Here is a 26,842-nt window from a genome sequence, read left to right on the forward strand (position 1 = left end):
GAACACATTCTGAAATCGCGTATATCTTTGCTTCTACACATAGCAATGTATTGTGCTTTGCTTTACACACTATTCTACCGTCAAGAGGAGAGAATTCATCAAGTTTAATAAGCACAAACACTGTATAAGTCGAATTTCAGCATTTTTGTGTGACCGGGAAAACCACAGTCACAAGCCGAGCTGCAGTTCCATAGAAATTTCAGTTTTACCGCTGAACTAAAAATGGGTAGAAAGTACTTTTTCTCCCTTCCTGTTAATGCCACAGACTTCCCCTTTACAGTGCACACTTTGTCTAATCTTCCCCGCTTCAGCCCAGAAATATTGAGCTTCAGATGTGTTGTTAACGTTGAGTAAAAAAGTTGCTCGCAGCTGTTCTAGGAACACATTATGAAATCGCGTATATCTTTGCTTCTACACATAGCAATGTATTGTGCTTTGCTTTACACACTATTCTACCGTCAAGAGGAGAGAATTCATCAAGTTTAATAAGCACAAACACTGTATAAGTCGAATTTCAGCATTTTTGTGTGACCGGGAAAACCACAGTCACAAGCCGAGCTGCAGTTCCATAGAAATTTCAGTTTTACCGCTGAACTAAAAATGGGTAGAAAGTACTATTTCTCCCTTCCTGTTAATGCCACAGACTTCCCCTTTACAGTGCACACTTTGTCTAATCCTCCCCGCTTCAGCCCAGAAATATTGAGCTTCAGATGTGTTGTTAACGTTGAGTAAAAAAGTTGCTCGCAGCTGTTCTAGGAACACATTATGAAATCGCGTATATCTTTGCTTCTACACATAGCAATGTATTGTGCTTTGCTTTACACACTATTCTACCGTCAAGAGGAGAGAATTCATCAAGTTTAATAAGCACAAACACTGTATAAGTCGAATTTCAGCATTTTTGTGTGACCGGGAAAACCACAGTCACAAGCCGAGCTGCAGTTCCATAGAAATTTCAGTTTTACCGCTGAACTAAAAATGGGTAGAAAGTACTATTTCTCCCTTCCTGTTAATGCCACAGACTTCCCCTTTACAGTGCACACTTTGTCTAATCCTCCCCGCTTCAGCCCAGAAATATTGAGCTTCAGATGTGTTGTTAACGTTGAGTAAAAAAGTTGCTCGCAGCTGTTCTAGGAACACATTATGAAATCGCGTATATCTTTGCTTCTACACATAGCAATGTATTGTGCTTTGCTTTACACACTATTCTACCGTCAAGAGGAGAGAATTCATCAAGTTTAATAAGCACAAACACTGTATAAGTCGAATTTCAGCATTTTTGTGTGACCGGGAAAACCAGAGTCACAAGCCGAGCTGCAGTTCCATAGAAACTTCAGTTTTACCGCTGATCCTAAAAATGGGTAGAAAGTACTTTTTCTCCCTTCCTGTTAATGCCACAGACTTCCCCTTTACAGTGCACACTTTGTCTAATCCTCCCCGCTTCAGCCCAGAAATATTGAGCTTCAGATGTGTTGTTAACGTTGAGTAAAAAAGTTGCTCGCAGCTGTTCTAGGAACACATTATGAAATCGCGTATATCTTTGCTTCTACACATAGCAATGTATTGTGCTTTGCTTTACACACTATTCTACCGTCAAGAGGAGAGAATTCATCAAGTTTAATAAGCACAAACACTGTATAAGTCGAATTTCAGCATTTTTGTGTGACTGGGAAAACCACAGTCACAAGCCGAGCTGCAGTTCCATAGAAATTTCAGTTTTACCGCTGAACTAGAAATGGGTAGAAAGTACTTTTTCTCCCTTCCTGTTAATGCCACAGACTTCGCCTTTACAGTGCACACTTTGTCTAATCCTCCCCGCTTCAGCCCAGAAATATTAAGCTTCAGATGTGTTGTTAACGTTGAGTAAAAAAGTTGCTCGCAGCTGTTCTAGGAACACATTCTGAAATCGCGTATATCTTTGCTTCTACACATAGCAATGTATTGTGCTTTGCTTTACACACTATTCTACCGTCAAGAGGAGAGAATTCATCAAGTTTAATAAGCACAAACACTGTATAAGTCGAATTTCAGCATTTTTGTGTGACCGGGAAAAACAAAGTCACAAAACGAGCTGCAGTTCCATAGAAACTTCAGTTTTACCGCTGAACCTAAAAATGGGTAGAAAGTACTTTTTCTCCCTTCCTGTTAATGCCACAGACTTCCCCTTTACAGTGCACACTTTGTCTAATCCTCCCCGCTTCAGCCCAGAAATATTGAGCTTCAGATGTGTTGTTAACGTTGAGTAAAAAAGTTGCTCGCAGCTGTTCTAGGAACACATTATGAAATCGCGTATATCTTTGCTTCTACACATAGCAATGTATTGTGCTTTGCTTTACACACTATTCTACCGTCAAGAGGAGAGAATTCATCAAGTTTAATAAGCACAAACACTGTATAAGTCGAATTTCAGCATTTTTGTGTGACCGGGAAAACCACAGTCACAAGCCGAGCTGCAGTTCCATAGAAATTTCAGTTTTACCGCTGAACTAAAAATGGGTAGAAAGTACTTTTTCTCCCTTCCTGTTAATGCCACAGACTTCCCCTTTACAGTGCACACTTTGTCTAATCTTCCCCGCTTCAGCCCAGAAATATTGAGCTTCAGATGTGTTGTTAACGTTGAGTAAAAAAGTTGCTCGCAGCTGTTCTAGGAACACATTATGAAATCGCGTATATCTTTGCTTCTACACATAGCAATGTATTGTGCTTTGCTTTACACACTATTCTACCGTCAAGAGGAGAGAATTCATCAAGTTTAATAAGCACAAACACTGTATAAGTCGAATTTCAGCATTTTTGTGTGACCGGGAAAACCACAGTCACAAGCCGAGCTGCAGTTCCATAGAAATTTCAGTTTTACCGCTGAACTAAAAATGGGTAGAAAGTACTATTTCTCCCTTCCTGTTAATGCCACAGACTTCCCCTTTACAGTGCACACTTTGTCTAATCCTCCCCGCTTCAGCCCAGAAATATTGAGCTTCAGATGTGTTGTTAACGTTGAGTAAAAAAGTTGCTCGCAGCTGTTCTAGGATCACATTATGAAATCGCGTATATCTTTGCTTCTACACATAGCAATGTATTGTGCTTTGCTTTACACACTATTCTACCGTCAAGAGGAGAGAATTCATCAAGTTTAATAAGCACAAACACTGTATAAGTCGAATTTCAGCATTTTTGTGTGACCGGGAAAACCAGAGTCACAAGCCGAGCTGCAGTTCCATAGAAACTTCAGTTTTACCGCTGAACCTAAAAATGGGTAGAAAGTACTTTTTCTCCCTTCCTGTTAATGCCACAGACTTCCCCTTTACAGTGCACACTTTGTCTAATCCTCCCCGCTTCAGCCCAGAAATATTGAGCTTCAGATGTGTTGTTAACGTTGAGTAAAAAAGTTGCTCGCAGCTGTTCTAGGAACACATTCTGAAATCGCGTATATCTTTGCTACTACACATAGCAATGTATTGTGCTTTGCTTTACACACTATTCTACCGTCAAGAGGAGAGAATTCATCAAGTTTAATAAGCACAAACACTGTATAAGTCGAATTTCAGCATTTTTGTGTGACCGGGAAAAACAAAGTCACAAAACGAGCTGCAGTTCCATAGAAACTTCAGTTTTACCGCTGAACATAAAAATGGGTAGAAAGTACTTTTTCTCCCTTCCTGTTAATGCCACAGACTTCCCCTTTACAGTGCACACTTTGTCTAATCCTCCCCGCTTCAGCCCAGAAATATTGAGCTTCAGATGTGTTGTTAACGTTGAGTAAAAAAGTTGCTCGCAGCTGTTCTAGGAACACATTATGAAATCGCGTATATCTTTGCTTCTACACATAGCAATGTATTGTGCTTTGCTTTACACACTATTCTACCGTCAAGAGGAGAGAATTCATCAAGTTTAATAAGCACAAACACTGTATAAGTCGAATTTCAGCATTTTTGTGTGACCGGGAAAACCACAGTCACAAGCCGAGCTGCAGTTCCATAGAAATTTCAGTTTTACCGCTGAACTAAAAATGGGTAGAAAGTACTATTTCTCCCTTCCTGTTAATGCCACAGACTTCCCCTTTACAGTGCACACTTTGTCTAATCCTCCCCGCTTCAGCCCAGAAATATTGAGCTTCAGATGTGTTGTTAACGTTGAGTAAAAAAGTTGCTCGCAGCTGTTCTAGGAACACATTATGAAATCGCGTATATCTTTGCTTCTACACATAGCAATGTATTGTGCTTTGCTTTACACACTATTCTACCGTCAAGAGGAGAGAATTCATCAAGTTTAATAAGCACAAACACTGTATAAGTCGAATTTCAGCATTTTTGTGTGACCGGGAAAACCACAGTCACAAGCCGAGCTGCAGTTCCATAGAAATTTCAGTTTTACCGCTGAACTAAAAATGGGTAGAAAGTACTATTTCTCCCTTCCTGTTAATGCCACAGACTTCCCCTGTACAGTGCACACTTTGTCTAATCCTCCCCGCTTCAGCCCAGAAATATTGAGCTTCAGATGTGTTGTTAACGTTGAGTAAAAAAGTTGCTCGCAGCTGTTCTAGGAACACATTATGAAATCGCGTATATCTTTGCTTCTACACATAGCAATGTATTGTGCTTTGCTTTACACACTATTCTACCGTCAAGAGGAGAGAATTCATCAAGTTTAATAAGCACAAACACTGTATAAGTCGAATTTCAGCATTTTTTTGTGACCGGGAAAACCACAGTCACAAGCCGAGCTGCAGTTCCATAGAAATTTCAGTTTTACCGCTGAACTAAAAATGGGTAGAAAGTACTTTTTCTCCCTTCCTGTTAATGCCACAGACTTCCCCTTTACAGTGCACACTTTGTCTAATCCTCCCCGCTTCAGCCCAGAAATATTGAGCTTCAGATGTGTTGTTAACGTTGAGTAAAAAAGTTGCTCGCAGCTGTTCTAGGAACACATTATGAAATCGCGTATATATTTGCTTCTACTCATAGCAATGTATTGTGCTTTGCTTTACACACTATTCTACCGTCAAGAGGAGAGAATTCATCAAGTTTAATAAGCACAAACACTGTATAAGTCGAATTTCAGCATTTTTGTGTGACCGGGAAAACCACAGTCACAAGCCGAGCTGCAGTTCCATAGAAATTTCAGTTTTACCGCTGAACTAAAAATGGGTAGAAAGTACTATTTCTCCCTTCCTGTTAATGCCACAGACTTCCCCTTTACAGTGCACACTTTGTCTAATCCTCCCCGCTTCAGCCCAGAAATATTGAGCTTCAGATGTGTTGTTAACGTTGAGTAAAAAAGTTGCTCGCAGCTGTTCTAGGAACACATTATGAAATCGCGTATATCTTTGCTTCTACACATAGCAATGTATTGTGCTTTGCTTTACACACTATTCTACCGTCAAGAGGAGAGAATTCATCAAGTTTAATAAGCACAAACACTGTATAAGTCGAATTTCAGCATTTTTGTGTGACCGGGAAAACCACAGTCACAAGCCGAGCTGCAGTTCCATAGAAATTTCAGTTTTACCGCTGAACTAAAAATGGGTAGAAAGTACTATTTCTCCCTTCCTGTTAATGCCACAGACTTCCCCTGTACAGTGCACACTTTGTCTAATCCTCCCCGCTTCAGCCCAGAAATATTGAGCTTCAGATGTGTTGTTAACGTTGAGTAAAAAAGTTGCTCGCAGCTGTTCTAGGAACACATTATGAAATCGCGTATATCTTTGCTTCTACACATAGCAATGTATTGTGCTTTGCTTTACACACTATTCTACCGTCAAGAGGAGAGAATTCATCAAGTTTAATAAGCACAAACACTGTATAAGTCGAATTTCAGCATTTTTTTGTGACCGGGAAAACCACAGTCACAAGCCGAGCTGCAGTTCCATAGAAATTTCAGTTTTACCGCTGAACTAAAAATGGGTAGAAAGTACTTTTTCTCCCTTCCTGTTAATGCCACAGACTTCCCCTTTACAGTGCACACTTTGTCTAATCCTCCCCGCTTCAGCCCAGAAATATTGAGCTTCAGATGTGTTGTTAACGTTGAGTAAAAAAGTTGCTCGCAGCTGTTCTAGGAACACATTATGAAATCGCGTATATCTTTGCTTCTACTCATAGCAATGTATTGTGCTTTGCTTTACACACTATTCTACCGTCAAGAGGAGAGAATTCATCAAGTTTAATAAGCACAAACACTGTATAAGTCGAATTTCAGCATTTTTGTGTGACCGGGAAAACCACAGTCACAAGCCGAGCTGCAGTTCCATAGAAATTTCAGTTTTACCGCTGAACTAAAAATGGGTAGAAAGTACTTTTTCTCCCTTCCTGTTAATGCCACAGACTTCCCCTTTACAGTGCACACTTTGTCTAATCCTCCCCGCTTCAGCCCAGAAATATTGAGCTTCAGATGTGTTGTTAACGTTGAGTAAAAAAGTTGCTCGCAGCTGTTCTAGGAACACATTATGAAATCGCGTATATATTTGCTTCTACACATAGCAATGTATTGTGCTTTGCTTTACACACTATTCTACCGTCAAGAGGAGAGAATTCATCAAGTTTAATAAGCACAAACACTGTATAAGTCGAATTTCAGCATTTTTGTGTGACCGGGAAAACCACAGTCACAAGCCGAGCTGCAGTTCCATAGAAATTTCAGTTTTACCGCTGAACTAAAAATGGGTAGAAAGTACTATTTCTCCCTTCCTGTTAATGCCACAGACTTCCCCTTTACAGTGCACACTTTGTCTAATCCTCCCCGCTTCAGCCCAGAAATATTGAGCTTCAGATGTGTTGTTAACGTTGAGTAAAAAAGTTGCTCGCAGCTGTTCTAGGAACACATTATGAAATCGCGTATATCTTTGCTTCTACACATAGCAATGTATTGTGCTTTGCTTTACACACTATTCTACCGTCAAGAGGAGAGAATTCATCAAGTTTAATAAGCACAAACACTGTATAAGTCGAATTTCAGCATTTTTGTGTGACCGGGAAAAACAAAGTCACAAAACGAGCTGCAGTTCCATAGAAACTTCAGTTTTACCGCTGAACATAAAAATGGGTAGAAAGTACTTTTTCTCCCTTCCTGTTAATGCCACAGACTTCCCCTTTACAGTGCACACTTTGTCTAATCCTCCCCGCTTCAGCCCAGAAATATTGAGCTTCAGATGTGTTGTTAACGTTGAGTAAAAAAGTTGCTCGCAGCTGTTCTAGGAACACATTATGAAATCGCGTATATCTTTGCTTCTACACATAGCAATGTATTGTGCTTTGCTTTACACACTATTCTACCGTCAAGAGGAGAGAATTCATCAAGTTTAATAAGCACAAACACTGTATAAGTCGAATTTCAGCATTTTTGTGTGACCGGGAAAACCACAGTCACAAGCCGAGCTGCAGTTCCATAGAAATTTCAGTTTTACCGCTGAACTAAAAATGGGTAGAAAGTACTATTTCTCCCTTCCTGTTAATGCCACAGACTTCCCCTTTACAGTGCACACTTTGTCTAATCCTCCCCGCTTCAGCCCAGAAATATTGAGCTTCAGATGTGTTGTTAACGTTGAGTAAAAAAGTTGCTCGCAGCTGTTCTAGGAACACATTATGAAATCGCGTATATCTTTGCTTCTACACATAGCAATGTATTGTGCTTTGCTTTACACACTATTCTACCGTCAAGAGGAGAGAATTCATCAAGTTTAATAAGCACAAACACTGTATAAGTCGAATTTCAGCATTTTTGTGTGACCGGGAAAACCACAGTCACAAGCCGAGCTGCAGTTCCATAGAAATTTCAGTTTTACCGCTGAACTAAAAATGGGTAGAAAGTACTATTTCTCCCTTCCTGTTAATGCCACAGACTTCCCCTGTACAGTGCACACTTTGTCTAATCCTCCCCGCTTCAGCCCAGAAATATTGAGCTTCAGATGTGTTGTTAACGTTGAGTAAAAAAGTTGCTCGCAGCTGTTCTAGGAACACATTATGAAATCGCGTATATCTTTGCTTCTACACATAGCAATGTATTGTGCTTTGCTTTACACACTATTCTACCGTCAAGAGGAGAGAATTCATCAAGTTTAATAAGCACAAACACTGTATAAGTCGAATTTCAGCATTTTTTTGTGACCGGGAAAACCACAGTCACAAGCCGAGCTGCAGTTCCATAGAAATTTCAGTTTTACCGCTGAACTAAAAATGGGTAGAAAGTACTTTTTCTCCCTTCCTGTTAATGCCACAGACTTCCCCTTTACAGTGCACACTTTGTCTAATCCTCCCCGCTTCAGCCCAGAAATATTGAGCTTCAGATGTGTTGTTAACGTTGAGTAAAAAAGTTGCTCGCAGCTGTTCTAGGAACACATTATGAAATCGCGTATATATTTGCTTCTACTCATAGCAATGTATTGTGCTTTGCTTTACACACTATTCTACCGTCAAGAGGAGAGAATTCATCAAGTTTAATAAGCACAAACACTGTATAAGTCGAATTTCAGCATTTTTGTGTGACCGGGAAAACCACAGTCACAAGCCGAGCTGCAGTTCCATAGAAATTTCAGTTTTACCGCTGAACTAAAAATGGGTAGAAAGTACTATTTCTCCCTTCCTGTTAATGCCACAGACTTCCCCTTTACAGTGCACACTTTGTCTAATCCTCCCCGCTTCAGCCCAGAAATATTGAGCTTCAGATGTGTTGTTAACGTTGAGTAAAAAAGTTGCTCGCAGCTGTTCTAGGAACACATTATGAAATCGCGTATATCTTTGCTTCTACACATAGCAATGTATTGTGCTTTGCTTTACACACTATTCTACCGTCAAGAGGAGAGAATTCATCAAGTTTAATAAGCACAAACACTGTATAAGTCGAATTTCAGCATTTTTGTGTGACCGGGAAAACCACAGTCACAAGCCGAGCTGCAGTTCCATAGAAATTTCAGTTTTACCGCTGAACTAAAAATGGGTAGAAAGTACTATTTCTCCCTTCCTGTTAATGCCACAGACTTCCCCTGTACAGTGCACACTTTGTCTAATCCTCCCCGCTTCAGCCCAGAAATATTGAGCTTCAGATGTGTTGTTAACGTTGAGTAAAAAAGTTGCTCGCAGCTGTTCTAGGAACACATTATGAAATCGCGTATATCTTTGCTTCTACACATAGCAATGTATTGTGCTTTGCTTTACACACTATTCTACCGTCAAGAGGAGAGAATTCATCAAGTTTAATAAGCACAAACACTGTATAAGTCGAATTTCAGCATTTTTGTGTGACCGGGAAAACCACAGTCACAAGCCGAGCTGCAGTTCCATAGAAATTTCAGTTTTACCGCTGAACTAAAAATGGGTAGAAAGTACTATTTCTCCCTTCCTGTTAATGCCACAGACTTCCCCTTTACAGTGCACACTTTGTCTAATCCTCCCCGCTTCAGCCCAGAAATATTGAGCTTCAGATGTGTTGTTAACGTTGAGTAAAAAAGTTGCTCGCAGCTGTTCTAGGAACACATTATGAAATCGCGTATATCTTTGCTTCTACACATAGCAATGTATTGTGCTTTGCTTTACACACTATTCTACCGTCAAGAGGAGAGAATTCATCAAGTTTAATAAGCACAAACACTGTATAAGTCGAATTTCAGCATTTTTGTGTGACCGGGAAAACCACAGTCACAAGCCGAGCTGCAGTTCCATAGAAATTTCAGTTTTACCGCTGAACTAAAAATGGGTAGAAAGTACTATTTCTCCCTTCCTGTTAATGCCACAGACTTCCCCTGTACAGTGCACACTTTGTCTAATCCTCCCCGCTTCAGCCCAGAAATATTGAGCTTCAGATGTGTTGTTAACGTTGAGTAAAAAAGTTGCTCGCAGCTGTTCTAGGAACACATTATGAAATCGCGTATATCTTTGCTTCTACACATAGCAATGTATTGTGCTTTGCTTTACACACTATTCTACCGTCAAGAGGAGAGAATTCATCAAGTTTAATAAGCACAAACACTGTATAAGTCGAATTTCAGCATTTTTTTGTGACCGGGAAAACCACAGTCACAAGCCGAGCTGCAGTTCCATAGAAATTTCAGTTTTACCGCTGAACTAAAAATGGGTAGAAAGTACTTTTTCTCCCTTCCTGTTAATGCCACAGACTTCCCCTTTACAGTGCACACTTTGTCTAATCCTCCCCGCTTCAGCCCAGAAATATTGAGCTTCAGATGTGTTGTTAACGTTGAGTAAAAAAGTTGCTCGCAGCTGTTCTAGGAACACATTATGAAATCGCGTATATCTTTGCTTCTACTCATAGCAATGTATTGTGCTTTGCTTTACACACTATTCTACCGTCAAGAGGAGAGAATTCATCAAGTTTAATAAGCACAAACACTGTATAAGTCGAATTTCAGCATTTTTGTGTGACCGGGAAAACCACAGTCACAAGCCGAGCTGCAGTTCCATAGAAATTTCAGTTTTACCGCTGAACTAAAAATGGGTAGAAAGTACTTTTTCTCCCTTCCTGTTAATGCCACAGACTTCCCCTTTACAGTGCACACTTTGTCTAATCCTCCCCGCTTCAGCCCAGAAATATTGAGCTTCAGATGTGTTGTTAACGTTGAGTAAAAAAGTTGCTCGCAGCTGTTCTAGGAACACATTATGAAATCGCGTATATCTTTGCTTCTACACATAGCAATGTATTGTGCTTTGCTTTACACACTATTCTACCGTCAAGAGGAGAGAATTCATCAAGTTTAATAAGAACAAACACTGTATAACTCGAATTTCAGCATTTTTGTGTGACCGGGAAAACCACAGTCACAAGCCGAGCTGCAGTTCCATAGAAATTTCAGTTTTACCGCTGAACTAGAAATGGGTAGAAAGTACTTTTTCTCCCTTCCTGTTAATGCCACAGACTTCGCCTTTACAGTGCACACTTTGTCTAATCCTCCCCGCTTCAGCCCAGAAATATTGAGCTTCAGATGTGTTGTTAACGTTGAGTAAAAATGTTGCTCGCAGCTGTTCTAGGAACACATTCTGAAATCGCGTATATCTTTGCTTCTACACATAGCAATGTATTGTGCTTTGCTTTACACACTATTCTACCGTCAAGAGGAGAGAATTCATCAAGTTTAATAAGCACAAACACTGTATAAGTCGAATTTCAGCATTTTTGTGTGACCGGGAAAACCACAGTCACAAGTCGAGCTGCAGTTCCATAGAAATTTCAGTTTTATTGCTGAACTAAAAATGGGTAGAAAGTACTTTTTCTCCCTTCCTGTTAATGCCACAGACTTCCCCTTTACAGTGCACACTTTGTCTAATCCTCCCCGCTTCAGCCCAGAAATATTGAGCTTCAGATGTGTTGTTAACGTTGAGTAAAAAAGTTGCTCGCAGCTGTTCTAGGAACATATTCTGAAATTGCGTATATCTTTGCTTCTACACACAGCAATGTATTGTGCTTTGCTTTACACACTATTCTACCGTCAAGAGGAGAGAATTCATCAAGTTTAATAAGCACAAACACTGTATAAGTCGAATTTCAGCATTTTTGTGTGACCGGGAAAACAACAGTCACAAGCCGAGCTGCAGTTCCATAGAAATTTCAGTTTTACCGCTGAACTAGAAATGGGTAGAAAGTACTTTTTCTCCCTTCCTGTTAATGCCACAGACTTCCCCTTTACAGTGCACACTTTGTCTAATCCTCCCCGCTTCAGCCCAGAAATATTGAGCTTCAGATGTGTTGTTAACGTTGAGTAAAAAAGTTGCTCGCAGCTGTTCTAGGAACACATTATGAAATCGCGTATATCTTTGCTTCTACACATAGCAATGTATTGTGCTTTGCTTTACACACTATTCTACCGTCAAGAGGAGAGAATTCATCAAGTTTAATAAGCACAAACACTGTATAAGTCGAATTTCAGCATTTTTGTGTGACCGGGAAAACCACAGTCACAAGCCGAGCTGCAGTTCCATAGAAATTTCAGTTTTACCGCTGAACTAAAAATGGGTAGAAAGTACTATTTCTCCCTTCCTGTTAATGCCACAGACTTCCCCTTTACAGTGCACACTTTGTCTAATCCTCCCCGCTTCAGCCCAGAAATATTGAGCTTCAGATGTGTTGTTAACGTTGAGTAAAAAAGTTGCTCGCAGCTGTTCTAGGAACACATTATGAAATCGCGTATATCTTTGCTTCTACACATAGCAATGTATTGTGCTTTGCTTTACACACTATTCTACCGTCAAGAGGAGAAAATTCATCAAGTTTAATAAGCACAAACACTGTATAAGTCGAATTTCAGCATTTTTGTGTGACCGGGAAAACCACAGTCACAAGCCGAGCTGCAGTTCCATAGAAATTTCAGTTTTACCGCTGAACTAAAAATGGGTAGAAAGTACTATTTCTCCCTTCCTGTTAATGCCACAGACTTCCCCTGTACAGTGCACACTTTGTCTAATCCTCCCCGCTTCAGCCCAGAAATATTGAGCTTCAGATGTGTTGTTAACGTTGAGTAAAAAAGTTGCTCGCAGCTGTTCTAGGAACACATTATGAAATCGCGTATATCTTTGCTTCTACACATAGCAATGTATTGTGCTTTGCTTTACACACTATTCTACCGTCAAGAGGAGAGAATTCATCAAGTTTAATAAGCACAAACACTGTATAAGTCGAATTTCAGCATTTTTTTGTGACCGGGAAAACCACAGTCACAAGCCGAGCTGCAGTTCCATAGAAATTTCAGTTTTACCGCTGAACTAAAAATGGGTAGAAAGTACTTTTTCTCCCTTCCTGTTAATGCCACAGACTTCCCCTTTACAGTGCACACTTTGTCTAATCCTCCCCGCTTCAGCCCAGAAATATTGAGCTTCAGATGTGTTGTTAACGTTGAGTAAAAAAGTTGCTCGCAGCTGTTCTAGGAACACATTATGAAATCGCGTATATATTTGCTTCTACTCATAGCAATGTATTGTGCTTTGCTTTACACACTATTCTACCGTCAAGAGGAGAGAATTCATCAAGTTTAATAAGCACAAACACTGTATAAGTCGAATTTCAGCATTTTTGTGTGACCGGGAAAACCACAGTCACAAGCCGAGCTGCAGTTCCATAGAAATTTCAGTTTTACCGCTGAACTAAAAATGGGTAGAAAGTACTTTTTCTCCCTTCCTGTTAATGCCACAGACTTCCCCTTTACAGTGCACACTTTGTCTAATCCTCCCCGCTTCAGCCCAGAAATATTGAGCTTCAGATGTGTTGTTAACGTTGAGTAAAAAAGTTGCTCGCAGCTGTTCTAGGAACACATTATGAAATCGCGTATATCTTTGCTTCTACACATAGCAATGTATTGTGCTTTGCTTTACACACTATTCTACCGTCAAGAGGAGAGAATTCATCAAGTTTAATAAGAACAAACACTGTATAACTCGAATTTCAGCATTTTTGTGTGACCGGGAAAACCACAGTCACAAGCCGAGCTGCAGTTCCATAGAAATTTCAGTTTTACCGCTGAACTAGAAATGGGTAGAAAGTACTTTTTCTCCCTTCCTGTTAATGCCACAGACTTCGCCTTTACAGTGCACACTTTGTCTAATCCTCCCCGCTTCAGCCCAGAAATATTGAGCTTCAGATGTGTTGTTAACGTTGAGTAAAAATGTTGCTCGCAGCTGTTCTAGGAACACATTCTGAAATCGCGTATATCTTTGCTTCTACACATAGCAATGTATTGTGCTTTGCTTTACACACTATTCTACCGTCAAGAGGAGAGAATTCATCAAGTTTAATAAGCACAAACACTGTATAAGTCGAATTTCAGCATTTTTGTGTGACCGGGAAAACCACAGTCACAAGTCGAGCTGCAGTTCCATAGAAATTTCAGTTTTACCGCTGAACTAAAAATGGGTAGAAAGTACTTTTTCTCCCTTCCTGTTAATGCCACAGACTTCCCCTTTACAGTGCACACTTTGTCTAATCTTCCCCGCTTCAGCCCAGAAATATTGAGCTTCAGATGTGTTGTTAACGTTGAGTAAAAAAGTTGCTCGCAGCTGTTCTAGGAACACATTCTGAAATCGCGTATATCTTTGCTTCTACACATAGCAATGTATTGTGCTTTGCTTTACACACTATTCTACCGTCAAGAGGAGAGAATTCATCAAGTTTAATAAGCACAAACACTGTATAAGTCGAATTTCAGCATTTTTGTGTGACCGGGAAAACCACAGTCACAAGCCGAGCTGCAGTTCCATAGAAATTTCAGTTTTACCGCTGAACTAAAAATGGGTAGAAAGTACTATTTCTCCCTTCCTGTTAATGCCACAGACTTCCCCTTTACAGTGCACACTTTGTCTAATCCTCCCCGCTTCAGCCCAGAAATATTGAGCTTCAGATGTGTTGTTAACGTTGAGTAAAAAAGTTGCTCGCAGCTGTTCTAGGAACACATTATGAAATCGCGTATATCTTTGCTTCTACACATAGCAATGTATTGTGCTTTGCTTTACACACTATTCTACCGTCAAGAGGAGAGAATTCATCAAGTTTAATAAGCACAAACACTGTATAAGTCGAATTTCAGCATTTTTGTGTGACCGGGAAAACCACAGTCACAAGCCGAGCTGCAGTTCCATAGAAATTTCAGTTTTACCGCTGAACTAAAAATGGGTAGAAAGTACTATTTCTCCCTTCCTGTTAATGCCACAGACTTCCCCTTTACAGTGCACACTTTGTCTAATCCTCCCCGCTTCAGCCCAGAAATATTGAGCTTCAGATGTGTTGTTAACGTTGAGTAAAAAAGTTGCTCGCAGCTGTTCTAGGAACACATTATGAAATCGCGTATATCTTTGCTTCTACACATAGCAATGTATTGTGCTTTGCTTTACACACTATTCTACCGTCAAGAGGAGAGAATTCATCAAGTTTAATAAGCACAAACACTGTATAAGTCGAATTTCAGCATTTTTGTGTGACCGGGAAAACCAGAGTCACAAGCCGAGCTGCAGTTCCATAGAAACTTCAGTTTTACCGCTGATCCTAAAAATGGGTAGAAAGTACTTTTTCTCCCTTCCTGTTAATGCCACAGACTTCCCCTTTACAGTGCACACTTTGTCTAATCCTCCCCGCTTCAGCCCAGAAATATTGAGCTTCAGATGTGTTGTTAACGTTGAGTAAAAAAGTTGCTCGCAGCTGTTCTAGGAACACATTATGAAATCGCGTATATCTTTGCTTCTACACATAGCAATGTATTGTGCTTTGCTTTACACACTATTCTACCGTCAAGAGGAGAGAATTCATCAAGTTTAATAAGCACAAACACTGTATAAGTCGAATTTCAGCATTTTTGTGTGACTGGGAAAACCACAGTCACAAGCCGAGCTGCAGTTCCATAGAAATTTCAGTTTTACCGCTGAACTAGAAATGGGTAGAAAGTACTTTTTCTCCCTTCCTGTTAATGCCACAGACTTCGCCTTTACAGTGCACACTTTGTCTAATCCTCCCCGCTTCAGCCCAGAAATATTAAGCTTCAGATGTGTTGTTAACGTTGAGTAAAAAAGTTGCTCGCAGCTGTTCTAGGAACACATTCTGAAATCGCGTATATCTTTGCTTCTACACATAGCAATGTATTGTGCTTTGCTTTACACACTATTCTACCGTCAAGAGGAGAGAATTCATCAAGTTTAATAAGCACAAACACTGTATAAGTCGAATTTCAGCATTTTTGTGTGACCGGGAAAAACAAAGTCACAAAACGAGCTGCAGTTCCATAGAAACTTCAGTTTTACCGCTGAACCTAAAAATGGGTAGAAAGTACTTTTTCTCCCTTCCTGTTAATGCCACAGACTTCCCCTTTACAGTGCACACTTTGTCTAATCCTCCCCGCTTCAGCCCAGAAATATTGAGCTTCAGATGTGTTGTTAACGTTGAGTAAAAAAGTTGCTCGCAGCTGTTCTAGGAACACATTATGAAATCGCGTATATCTTTGCTTCTACACATAGCAATGTATTGTGCTTTGCTTTACACACTATTCTACCGTCAAGAGGAGAGAATTCATCAAGTTTAATAAGCACAAACACTGTATAAGTCGAATTTCAGCATTTTTGTGTGACCGGGAAAACCACAGTCACAAGCCGAGCTGCAGTTCCATAGAAATTTCAGTTTTACCGCTGAACTAAAAATGGGTAGAAAGTACTTTTTCTCCCTTCCTGTTAATGCCACAGACTTCCCCTTTACAGTGCACACTTTGTCTAATCTTCCCCGCTTCAGCCCAGAAATATTGAGCTTCAGATGTGTTGTTAACGTTGAGTAAAAAAGTTGCTCGCAGCTGTTCTAGGAACACATTATGAAATCGCGTATATCTTTGCTTCTACACATAGCAATGTATTGTGCTTTGCTTTACACACTATTCTACCGTCAAGAGGAGAGAATTCATCAAGTTTAATAAGCACAAACACTGTATAAGTCGAATTTCAGCATTTTTGTGTGACCGGGAAAACCACAGTCACGAGACGAGCTGCAGTTCCATAGAAATTTCAGTTTTACCGCTGAACTAAAAATGGGTAGAAAGTACTATTTCTCCCTTCCTGTTAATGCCACAGACTTCCCCTTTACAGTGCACACTTTGTCTAATCCTCCCCGCTTCAGCCCAGAAATATTGAGCTTCAGATGTGTTGTTAACGTTGAGTAAAAAAGTTGCTCGCAGCTGTTCTAGGATCACATTATGAAATCGCGTATATCTTTGCTTCTACACATAGCAATGTATTGTGCTTTGCTTTACACACTATTCTACCGTCAAGAGGAGAGAATTCATCAAGTTTAATAAGCACAAACACTGTATAAGTCGAATTTCAGCATTTTTGTGTGACCGGGAAAACCAGAGTCACAAGCCGAGCTGCAGTTCCATAGAAACTTCAGTTTTACCGCTGAACCTAAAAATGGGTAGAAAGTACTTTTTCTCCCTTCCTGTTAATGCCACAGACTTCCCCTTTACAGTGCACACTTTGTCTAATCCTCCCCGCTTCAGCCCAGAAATATTGAGCTTCAGATGTGTTGTTAACGTTGAGTAAAAAAGTTGCTCGCAGCTGTTCTAGGAACACATTCTGAAATCGCGTATATCTTTGCTACTACACATAGCAATGTATTGTGCTTTGCTTTACACACTATTCTACCGTCAAGAGGAGAGAATTCATCAAGTTTAATAAGCACAAACACTGTATAAGTCGAATTTCAGCATTTTTGTGTGACCGGGAAAAACAAAGTCACAAAACGAGCTGCAGTTCCATAGAAACTTCAGTTTTACCGCTGAACATAAAAATGGGTAGAAAGTACTTTTTCTCCCTTCCTGTTAATGCCACAGACTTCCCCTTTACAGTGCACACTTTGTCTAATCCTCCCCGCTTCAGCCCAGAAATATTGAGCTTCAGATGTGTTGTTAACGTTGTGTAAAAAAGTTGCTCGCAGCTGTTCTAGGAACACATTATGAAATCGCGTATATCTTTGCTTCTACACATAGCAATGTATTGTGCTTTGCTTTACACACTATTCTACCGTCAAGAGGAGAGAATTCATCAAGTTTAATAAGCACAAACACTGTATAAGTCGAATTTCAGCATTTTTGTGTGACCGGGAAAACCACAGTCACAAGCCGAGCTGCAGTTCCATAGAAATTTCAGTTTTACCGCTGAACTAAAAATGGGTAGAAAGTACTATTTCTCCCTTCCTGTTAATGCCACAGACTTCCCCTTTACAGTGCACACTTTGTCTAATCCTCCCCGCTTCAGCCCAGAAATATTGAGCTTCAGATGTGTTGTTAACGTTGAGTAAAAAAGTTGCTCGCAGCTGTTCTAGGAACACATTATGAAATCGCGTATATCTTTGCTTCTACACATAGCAATGTATTGTGCTTTGCTTTACACACTATTCTACCGTCAAGAGGAGAGAATTCATCAAGTTTAATAAGCACAAACACTGTATAAGTCGAATTTCAGCATTTTTTTGTGACCGGGAAAACCACAGTCACAAGCCGAGCTGCAGTTCCATAGAAATTTCAGTTTTACCGCTGAACTAAAAATGGGTAGAAAGTACTTTTTCTCCCTTCCTGTTAATGCCACAGACTTCCCCTTTACAGTGCACACTTTGTCTAATCCTCCCCGCTTCAGCCCAGAAATATTGAGCTTCAGATGTGTTGTTAACGTTGAGTAAAAAAGTTGCTCGCAGCTGTTCTAGGAACACATTATGAAATCGCGTATATATTTGCTTCTACTCATAGCAATGTATTGTGCTTTGCTTTACACACTATTCTACCGTCAAGAGGAGAGAATTCATCAAGTTTAATAAGCACAAACACTGTATAAGTCGAATTTCAGCATTTTTGTGTGACCGGGAAAACCACAGTCACAAGCCGAGCTGCAGTTCCATAGAAATTTCAGTTTTACCGCTGAACTAAAAATGGGTAGAAAGTACTTTTTCTCCCTTCCTGTTAATGCCACAGACTTCCCCTTTACAGTGCACACTTTGTCTAATCCTCCCCGCTTCAGCCCAGAAATATTGAGCTTCAGATGTGTTGTTAACGTTGAGTAAAAAAGTTGCTCGCAGCTGTTCTAGGAACACATTATGAAATCGCGTATATCTTTGCTTCTACACATAGCAATGTATTGTGCTTTGCTTTACACACTATTCTACCGTCAAGAGGAGAGAATTCATCAAGTTTAATAAGAACAAACACTGTATAACTCGAATTTCTGCATTTTTGTGTGACCGGGAAAACCACAGTCACAAGCCGAGCTGCAGTTCCATAGAAATTTCAGTTTTACCGCTGAACTAGAAATGGGTAGAAAGTACTTTTTCTCCCTTCCTGTTAATGCCACAGACTTCGCCTTTACAGTGCACACTTTGTCTAATCCTCCCCGCTTCAGCCCAGAAATATTGAGCTTCAGATGTGTTGTTAACGTTGAGTAAAAATGTTGCTCGCAGCTGTTCTAGGAACACATTCTGAAATCGCGTATATCTTTGCTTCTACACATAGCAATGTATTGTGCTTTGCTTTACACACTATTCTACCGTCAAGAGGAGAGAATTCATCAAGTTTAATAAGCACAAACACTGTATAAGTCGAATTTCAGCATTTTTGTGTGACCGGGAAAACCACAGTCACAAGTCGAGCTGCAGTTCCATAGAAATTTCAGTTTTACCGCTGAACTAAAAATGGGTAGAAAGTACTTTTTCTCCCTTCCTGTTAATGCCACAGACTTCCCCTTTACAGTGCACACTTTGTCTAATCCTCCCCGCTTCAGCCCAGAAATATTGAGCTTCAGATGTGTTGTTAACGTTGAGTAAAAAAGTTGCTCGCAGCTGTTCTAGGAACATATTCTGAAATTGCGTATATCTTTGCTTCTACACACAGCAATGTATTGTGCTTTGCTTTACACACTATTCTACCGTCAAGAGGAGAGAATTCATCAAGTTTAATAAGCACAAACACTGTATAAGTCGAATTTCAGCATTTTTGTGTGACCGGGAAAACCACAGTCACAAGCCGAGCTGCAGTTCCATAGAAATTTCAGTTTTACCGCTGAACTAGAAATGGGTAGAAAGTACTTTTTCTCCCTTCCTGTTAATGCCACAGACTTCCCCTTTACAGTGCACACTTTGTCTAATCCTCCCCGCTTCAGCCCAGAAATATTGAGCTTCAGATGTGTTGTTAACGTTGAGTAAAAAAGTTGCTCGCAGCTGTTCTAGGAACACATTATGAAATCGCGTATATCTTTGCTTCTACACATAGCAATGTATTGTGCTTTGCTTTACACACTATTCTACCGTCAAGAGGAGAGAATTCATCAAGTTTAATAAGCACAAACACTGTATAAGTCGAATTTCAGCATTTTTGTGTGACCGGGAAAACCACAGTCACAAGCCGAGCTGCAGTTCCATAGAAATTTCAGTTTTACCGCTGAACTAAAAATGGGTAGAAAGTACTATTTCTCCCTTCCTGTTAATGCCACAGACTTCCCCTTTACAGTGCACACTTTGTCTAATCCTCCCCGCTTCAGCCCAGAAATATTGAGCTTCAGATGTGTTGTTAACGTTGAGTAAAAAAGTTGCTCGCAGCTGTTCTAGGAACACATTATGAAATCGCGTATATCTTTGCTTCTACACATAGCAATGTATTGTGCTTTGCTTTACACACTATTCTACCGTCAAGAGGAGAGAATTCATCAAGTTTAATAAGCACAAACACTGTATAAGTCGAATTTCAGCATTTTTGTGTGACCGGGAAAACCACAGTCACAAGCCGAGCTGCAGTTCCATAGAAATTTCAGTTTTACCGCTGAACTAAAAATGGGTAGAAAGTACTATTTCTCCCTTCCTGTTAATGCCACAGACTTCCCCTGTACAGTGCACACTTTGTCTAATCCTCCCCGCTTCAGCCCAGAAATATTGAGCTTCAGATGTGTTGTTAACGTTGAGTAAAAAAGTTGCTCGCAGCTGTTCTAGGAACACATTATGAAATCGCGTATATCTTTGCTTCTACACATAGCAATGTATTGTGCTTTGCTTTACACACTATTCTACCGTCAAGAGGAGAGAATTCATCAAGTTTAATAAGCACAAACACTGTATAAGTCGAATTTCAGCATTTTTTTGTGACCGGGAAAACCACAGTCACAAGCCGAGCTGCAGTTCCATAGAAATTTCAGTTTTACCGCTGAACTAAAAATGGGTATAAAGTACTTTTTCTCCCTTCCTGTTAATGCCACAGACTTCCCCTTTACAGTGCACACTTTGTCTAATCCTCCCCGCTTCAGCCCAGAAATATTGAGCTTCAGATGTGTTGTTAACGTTGAGTAAAAAAGTTGCTCGCAGCTGTTCTAGGAACACATTATGAAATCGCGTATATATTTGCTTCTACTCATAGCAATGTATTGTGCTTTGCTTTACACACTATTCTACCGTCAAGAGGAGAGAATTCATCAAGTTTAATAAGCACAAACACTGTATAAGTCGAATTTCAGCATTTTTGTGTGACCGGGAAAACCACAGTCACAAGCCGAGCTGCAGTTCCATAGAAATTTCAGTTTTACCGCTGAACTAAAAATGGGTAGAAAGTACTTTTTCTCCCTTCCTGTTAATGCCACAGACTTCCCCTTTACAGTGCACACTTTGTCTAATCCTCCCCGCTTCAGCCCAGAAATATTGAGCTTCAGATGTGTTGTTAACGTTGAGTAAAAAAGTTGCTCGCAGCTGTTCTAGGAACACATTATGAAATCGCGTATATCTTTGCTTCTACACATAGCAATGTATTGTGCTTTGCTTTACACACTATTCTACCGTCAAGAGGAGAGAATTCATCAAGTTTAATAAGCACAAACACTGTATAAGTCGAATTTCAGCATTTTTGTGTGACCGGGAAAACCACAGTCACAAGTCGAGCTGCAGTTCCATAGAAATTTCAGTTTTACCGCTGAACTAAAAATGGGTAGAAAGTACTTTTTCTCCCTTCCTGTTAATGCCACAGACTTCCCCTTTACAGTGCACACTTTGTCTAATCCTCCCCGCTTCAGCCCAGAAATATTGAGCTTCAGATGTGTTGTTAACGTTGAGTAAAAAAGTTGCTCGCAGCTGTTCTAGGAACATATTCTGAAATTGCGTATATCTTTGCTTCTACACACAGCAATGTATTGTGCTTTGCTTTACACACTATTCTACCGTCAAGAGGAGAGAATTCATCAAGTTTAATAAGCACAAACACTGTATAAGTCGAATTTCAGCATTTTTGTGTGACCGGGAAAACCACAGTCACAAGCCGAGCTGCAGTTCCATAGAAATTTCAGTTTTACCGCTGAACTAAAAATGGGTAGAAAGTACTTTTTCTCCCTTCCTGTTAATGCCACAGACTTCCCCTTTACAGTGCACACTTTGTCTAATCCTCCCCGCTTCAGCCCAGAAATATTGAGCTTCAGATGTGTTGTTAACGTTGAGTAAAAAAGTTGCTCGCAGCTGTTCTAGGAACACATTATGAAATCGCGTATATCTTTGCTTCTACACATAGCAATGTATTGTGCTTTGCTTTACACACTATTCTACCGTCAAGAGGAGAGAATTCATCAAGTTTAATAAGAACAAACACTGTATAACTCGAATTTCAGCATTTTTGTGTGACCGGGAAAACCACAGTCACAAGCCGAGCTGCAGTTCCATAGAAATTTCAGTTTTACCGCTGAACTAGAAATGGGTAGAAAGTTCTTTTTCTCCCTTCCTGTTAATGCCACAGACTTCGCCTTTACAGTGCACACTTTGTCTAATCCTCCCCGCTTCAGCCCAGAAATATTGAGCTTCAGATGTGTTGTTAACGTTGAGTAAAAATGTTGCTCGCAGCTGTTCTAGGAACACATTCTGAAATCGCGTATATCTTTGCTTCTACACATAGCAATGTATTGTGCTTTGCTTTACACACTATTCTACCGTCAAGAGGAGAGAATTCATCAAGTTTAATAAGCACAAACACTGTATAAGTCGAATTTCAGCATTTTTGTGTGACCGGGAAAACCACAGTCACAAGTCGAGCTGCAGTTCCATAGAAATTTCAGTTTTACCGCTGAACTAAAAATGGGTAGAAAGTACTTTTTCTCCCTTCCTGTTAATGCCACAGACTTCCCCTTTACAGTGCACACTTTGTCTAATCCTCCCCGCTTCAGCCCAGAAATATTGAGCTTCAGATGTGTTGTTAACGTTGAGTAAAAAAGTTGCTCGCAGCTGTTCTAGGAACATATTCTGAAATTGCGTATATCTTTGCTTCTACACACAGCAATGTATTGTGCTTTGCTTTACACACTATTCTACCGTCAAGAGGAGAGAATTCATCAAGTTTAATAAGCACAAACACTGTATAAGTCGAATTTCAGCATTTTTGTGTGACCGGGAAAACCACAGTCACAAGCCGAGCTGCAGTTCCATAGAAATTTCAGTTTTACCGCTGAACTAGAAATGGGTAGAAAGTACTTTTTCTCCCTTCCTGTTAATGCCACAGACTTCCCCTTTACAGTGCACACTTTGTCTAATCCTCCCCGCTTCAGCCCAGAAATATTGAGCTTCAGATGTGTTGTTAACGTTGAGTAAAAAAGTTGCTCGCAGCTGTTCTAGGAACACATTATGAAATCGCGTATATCTTTGCTTCTACACATAGCAATGTATTGTGCTTTGCTTTACACACTATTCTACCGTCAAGAGGAGAGAATTCATCAAGTTTAATAAGCACAAACACTGTATAAGTCGAATTTCAGCATTTTTGTGTGACCGGGAAAACCACAGTCACAAGCCGAGCTGCAGTTCCATAGAAATTTCAGTTTTACCGCTGAACTAAAAATGGGTAGAAAGTACTATTTCTCCCTTCCTGTTAATGCCACAGACTTCCCCTTTACAGTGCACACTTTGTCTAATCCTCCCCGCTTCAGCCCAGAAATATTGAGCTTCAGATGTGTTGTTAACGTTGAGTAAAAAAGTTGCTCGCAGCTGTTCTAGGAACACATTATGAAATCGCGTATATCTTTGCTTCTACACATAGCAATGTATTGTGCTTTGCTTTACACACTATTCTACCGTCAAGAGGAGAGAATTCATCAAGTTTAATAAGCACAAACACTGTATAAGTCGAATTTCAGCATTTTTGTGTGACCGGGAAAACCACAGTCACAAGCCGAGCTGCAGTTCCATAGAAATTTCAGTTTTACCGCTGAACTAAAAATGGGTAGAAAGTACTATTTCTCCCTTCCTGTTAATGCCACAGACTTCCCCTGTACAGTGCACACTTTGTCTAATCCTCCCCGCTTCAGCCCAGAAATATTGAGCTTCAGATGTGTTGTTAACGTTGAGTAAAAAAGTTGCTCGCAGCTGTTCTAGGAACACATTATGAAATCGCGTATATCTTTGCTTCTACACATAGCAATGTATTGTGCTTTGCTTTACACACTATTCTACCGTCAAGAGGAGAGAATTCATCAAGTTTAATAAGCACAAACACTGTATAAGTCGAATTTCAGCATTTTTTTGTGACCGGGAAAACCACAGTCACAAGCCGAGCTGCAGTTCCATAGAAATTTCAGTTTTACCGCTGAACTAAAAATGGGTAGAAAGTACTTTTTCTCCCTTCCTGTTAATGCCACAGACTTCCCCTTTACAGTGCACACTTTGTCTAATCCTCCCCGCTTCAGCCCAGAAATATTGAGCTTCAGATGTGTTGTTAACGTTGAGTAAAAATGTTGCTCGCAGCTGTTCTAGGAACACATTCTGAAATCGCGTATATCTTTGCTTCTACACATAGCAATGTATTGTGCTTTGCTTTACACACTATTCTACCGTCAAGAGGAGAGAATTCATCAAGTTTAATAAGCACAAACACTGTATAAGTCGAATTTCAGCATTTTTGTGTGACCGGGAAAACCACAGTCACAAGTCGAGCTGCAGTTCCATAGAAATTTCAGTTTTACCGCTGAACTAAAAATGGGTAGAAAGTACTTTTTCTCCCTTCCTGTTAATGCCACAGACTTCCCCTTTACAGTGCACACTTTGTCTAATCCTCCCCGATTCAGCCCAGAAATATTGAGCTTCAGATGTGTTGTTAACGTTGAGTAAAAAAGTTGCTCGCAGCTGTTCTAGGAACATATTCTGAAATTGCGTATATCTTTGCTTCTACACACAGCAATGTATTGTGCTTTGCTTTACACACTATTCTACCGTCAAGAGGAGAGAATTCATCAAGTTTAATAAGCACAAACACTGTATAAGTCGAATTTCAGCATTTTTGTGTGACCGGGAAAACCACAGTCACAAGCCGAGCTGCAGTTCCATAGAAATTTCAGTTTTACCGCTGAACTAGAAATGGGTAGAAAGTACTTTTTCTCCCTTCCTGTTAATGCCACAGACTTCCCCTTTACAGTGCACACTTTGTCTAATCCTCCCCGCTTCAGCCCAGAAATATTGAGCTTCAGATGTGTTGTTAACGTTGAGTAAAAAAGTTGCTCGCAGCTGTTCTAGGAACACATTATGAAATCGCGTATATCTTTGCTTCTACACATAGCAATGTATTGTGCTTTGCTTTACACACTATTCTACCGTCAAGAGGAGAGAATTCATCAAGTTTAATAAGCACAAACACTGTATAAGTCGAATTTCAGCATTTTTGTGTGACCGGGAAAACCACAGTCACAAGCCGAGCTGCAGTTCCATAGAAATTTCAGTTTTACCGCTGAACTAAAAATGGGTAGAAAGTACTATTTCTCCCTTCCTGTTAATGCCACAGACTTCCCCTTTACAGTGCACACTTTGTCTAATCCTCCCCGCTTCAGCCCAGAAATATTGAGCTTCAGATGTGTTGTTAACGTTGAGTAAAAAAGTTGCTCGCAGCTGTTCTAGGAACACATTATGAAATCGCGTATATCTTTGCTTCTACACATAGCAATGTATTGTGCTTTGCTTTACACACTATTCTACCGTCAAGAGGAGAGAATTCATCAAGTTTAATAAGCACAAACACTGTATAAGTCGAATTTCAGCATTTTTGTGTGACCGGGAAAACCACAGTCACAAGCCGAGCTGCAGTTCCATAGAAATTTCAGTTTTACCGCTGAACTAAAAATGGGTAGAAAGTACTATTTCTCCCTTCCTGTTAATGCCACAGACTTCCCCTGTACAGTGCACACTTTGTCTAATCCTCCCCGCTTCAGCCCAGAAATATTGAGCTTCAGATGTGTTGTTAACGTTGAGTAAAAAAGTTGCTCGCAGCTGTTCTAGGAACACATTATGAAATCGCGTATATCTTTGCTTCTACACATAGCAATGTATTGTGCTTTGCTTTACACACTATTCTACCGTCAAGAGGAGAGAATTCATCAAGTTTAATAAGCACAAACACTGTATAAGTCGAATTTCAGCATTTTTTTGTGACCGGGAAAACCACAGTCACAAGCCGAGCTGCAGTTCCATAGAAATTTCAGTTTTACCGCTGAACTAAAAATGGGTAGAAAGTACTTTTTCTCCCTTCCTGTTAATGCCACAGACTTCCCCTTTACAGTGCACACTTTGTCTAATCCTCCCCGCTTCAGCCCAGAAATATTGAGCTTCAGATGTGTTGTTAACGTTGAGTAAAAAAGTTGCTCGCAGCTGTTCTAGGAACACATTATGAAATCGCGTATATATTTGCTTCTACTCATAGCAATGTATTGTGCTTTGCTTTACACACTATTCTACCGTCAAGAGGAGAGAATTCATCAAGTTTAATAAGCACAAACACTGTATAAGTCGAATTTCAGCATTTTTGTGTGACCGGGAAAACCACAGTCACAAGCCGAGCTGCAGTTCCATAGAAATTTCAGTTTTACCGCTGAACTAAAAATGGGTAGAAAGTACTTTTTCTCCCTTCCTGTTAATGCCACAGACTTCCCCTTTACAGTGCACACTTTGTCTAATCCTCCCCGCTTCAGCCCAGAAATATTGAGCTTCAGATGTGTTGTTAACGTTGAGTAAAAAAGTTGCTCGCAGCTGTTCTAGGAACACATTATGAAATCGCGTATATCTTTGCTTCTACACATAGCAATGTATTGTGCTTTGCTTTACACACTATTCTACCGTCAAGAGGAGAGAATTCATCAAGTTTAATAAGAACAAACACTGTATAACTCGAATTTCAGCATTTTTGTGTGACCGGGAAAACCACAGTCACAAGCCGAGCTGCAGTTCCATAGAAATTTCAGTTTTACCGCTGAACTAGAAATGGGTAGAAAGTACTTTTTCTCCCTTCCTGTTAATGCCACAGACTTCGCCTTTACAGTGCACACTTTGTCTAATCCTCCCCGCTTCAGCCCAGAAATATTGAGCTTCAGATGTGTTGTTAACGTTGAGTAAAAATGTTGCTCGCAGCTGT

This window comes from Ascaphus truei, assembly GCF_040206685.1.
Source record: "Ascaphus truei isolate aAscTru1 chromosome 18 unlocalized genomic scaffold, aAscTru1.hap1 SUPER_18_unloc_1, whole genome shotgun sequence".
NCBI classification, from domain to species: Eukaryota; Metazoa; Chordata; class Amphibia; order Anura; family Ascaphidae; genus Ascaphus; species Ascaphus truei.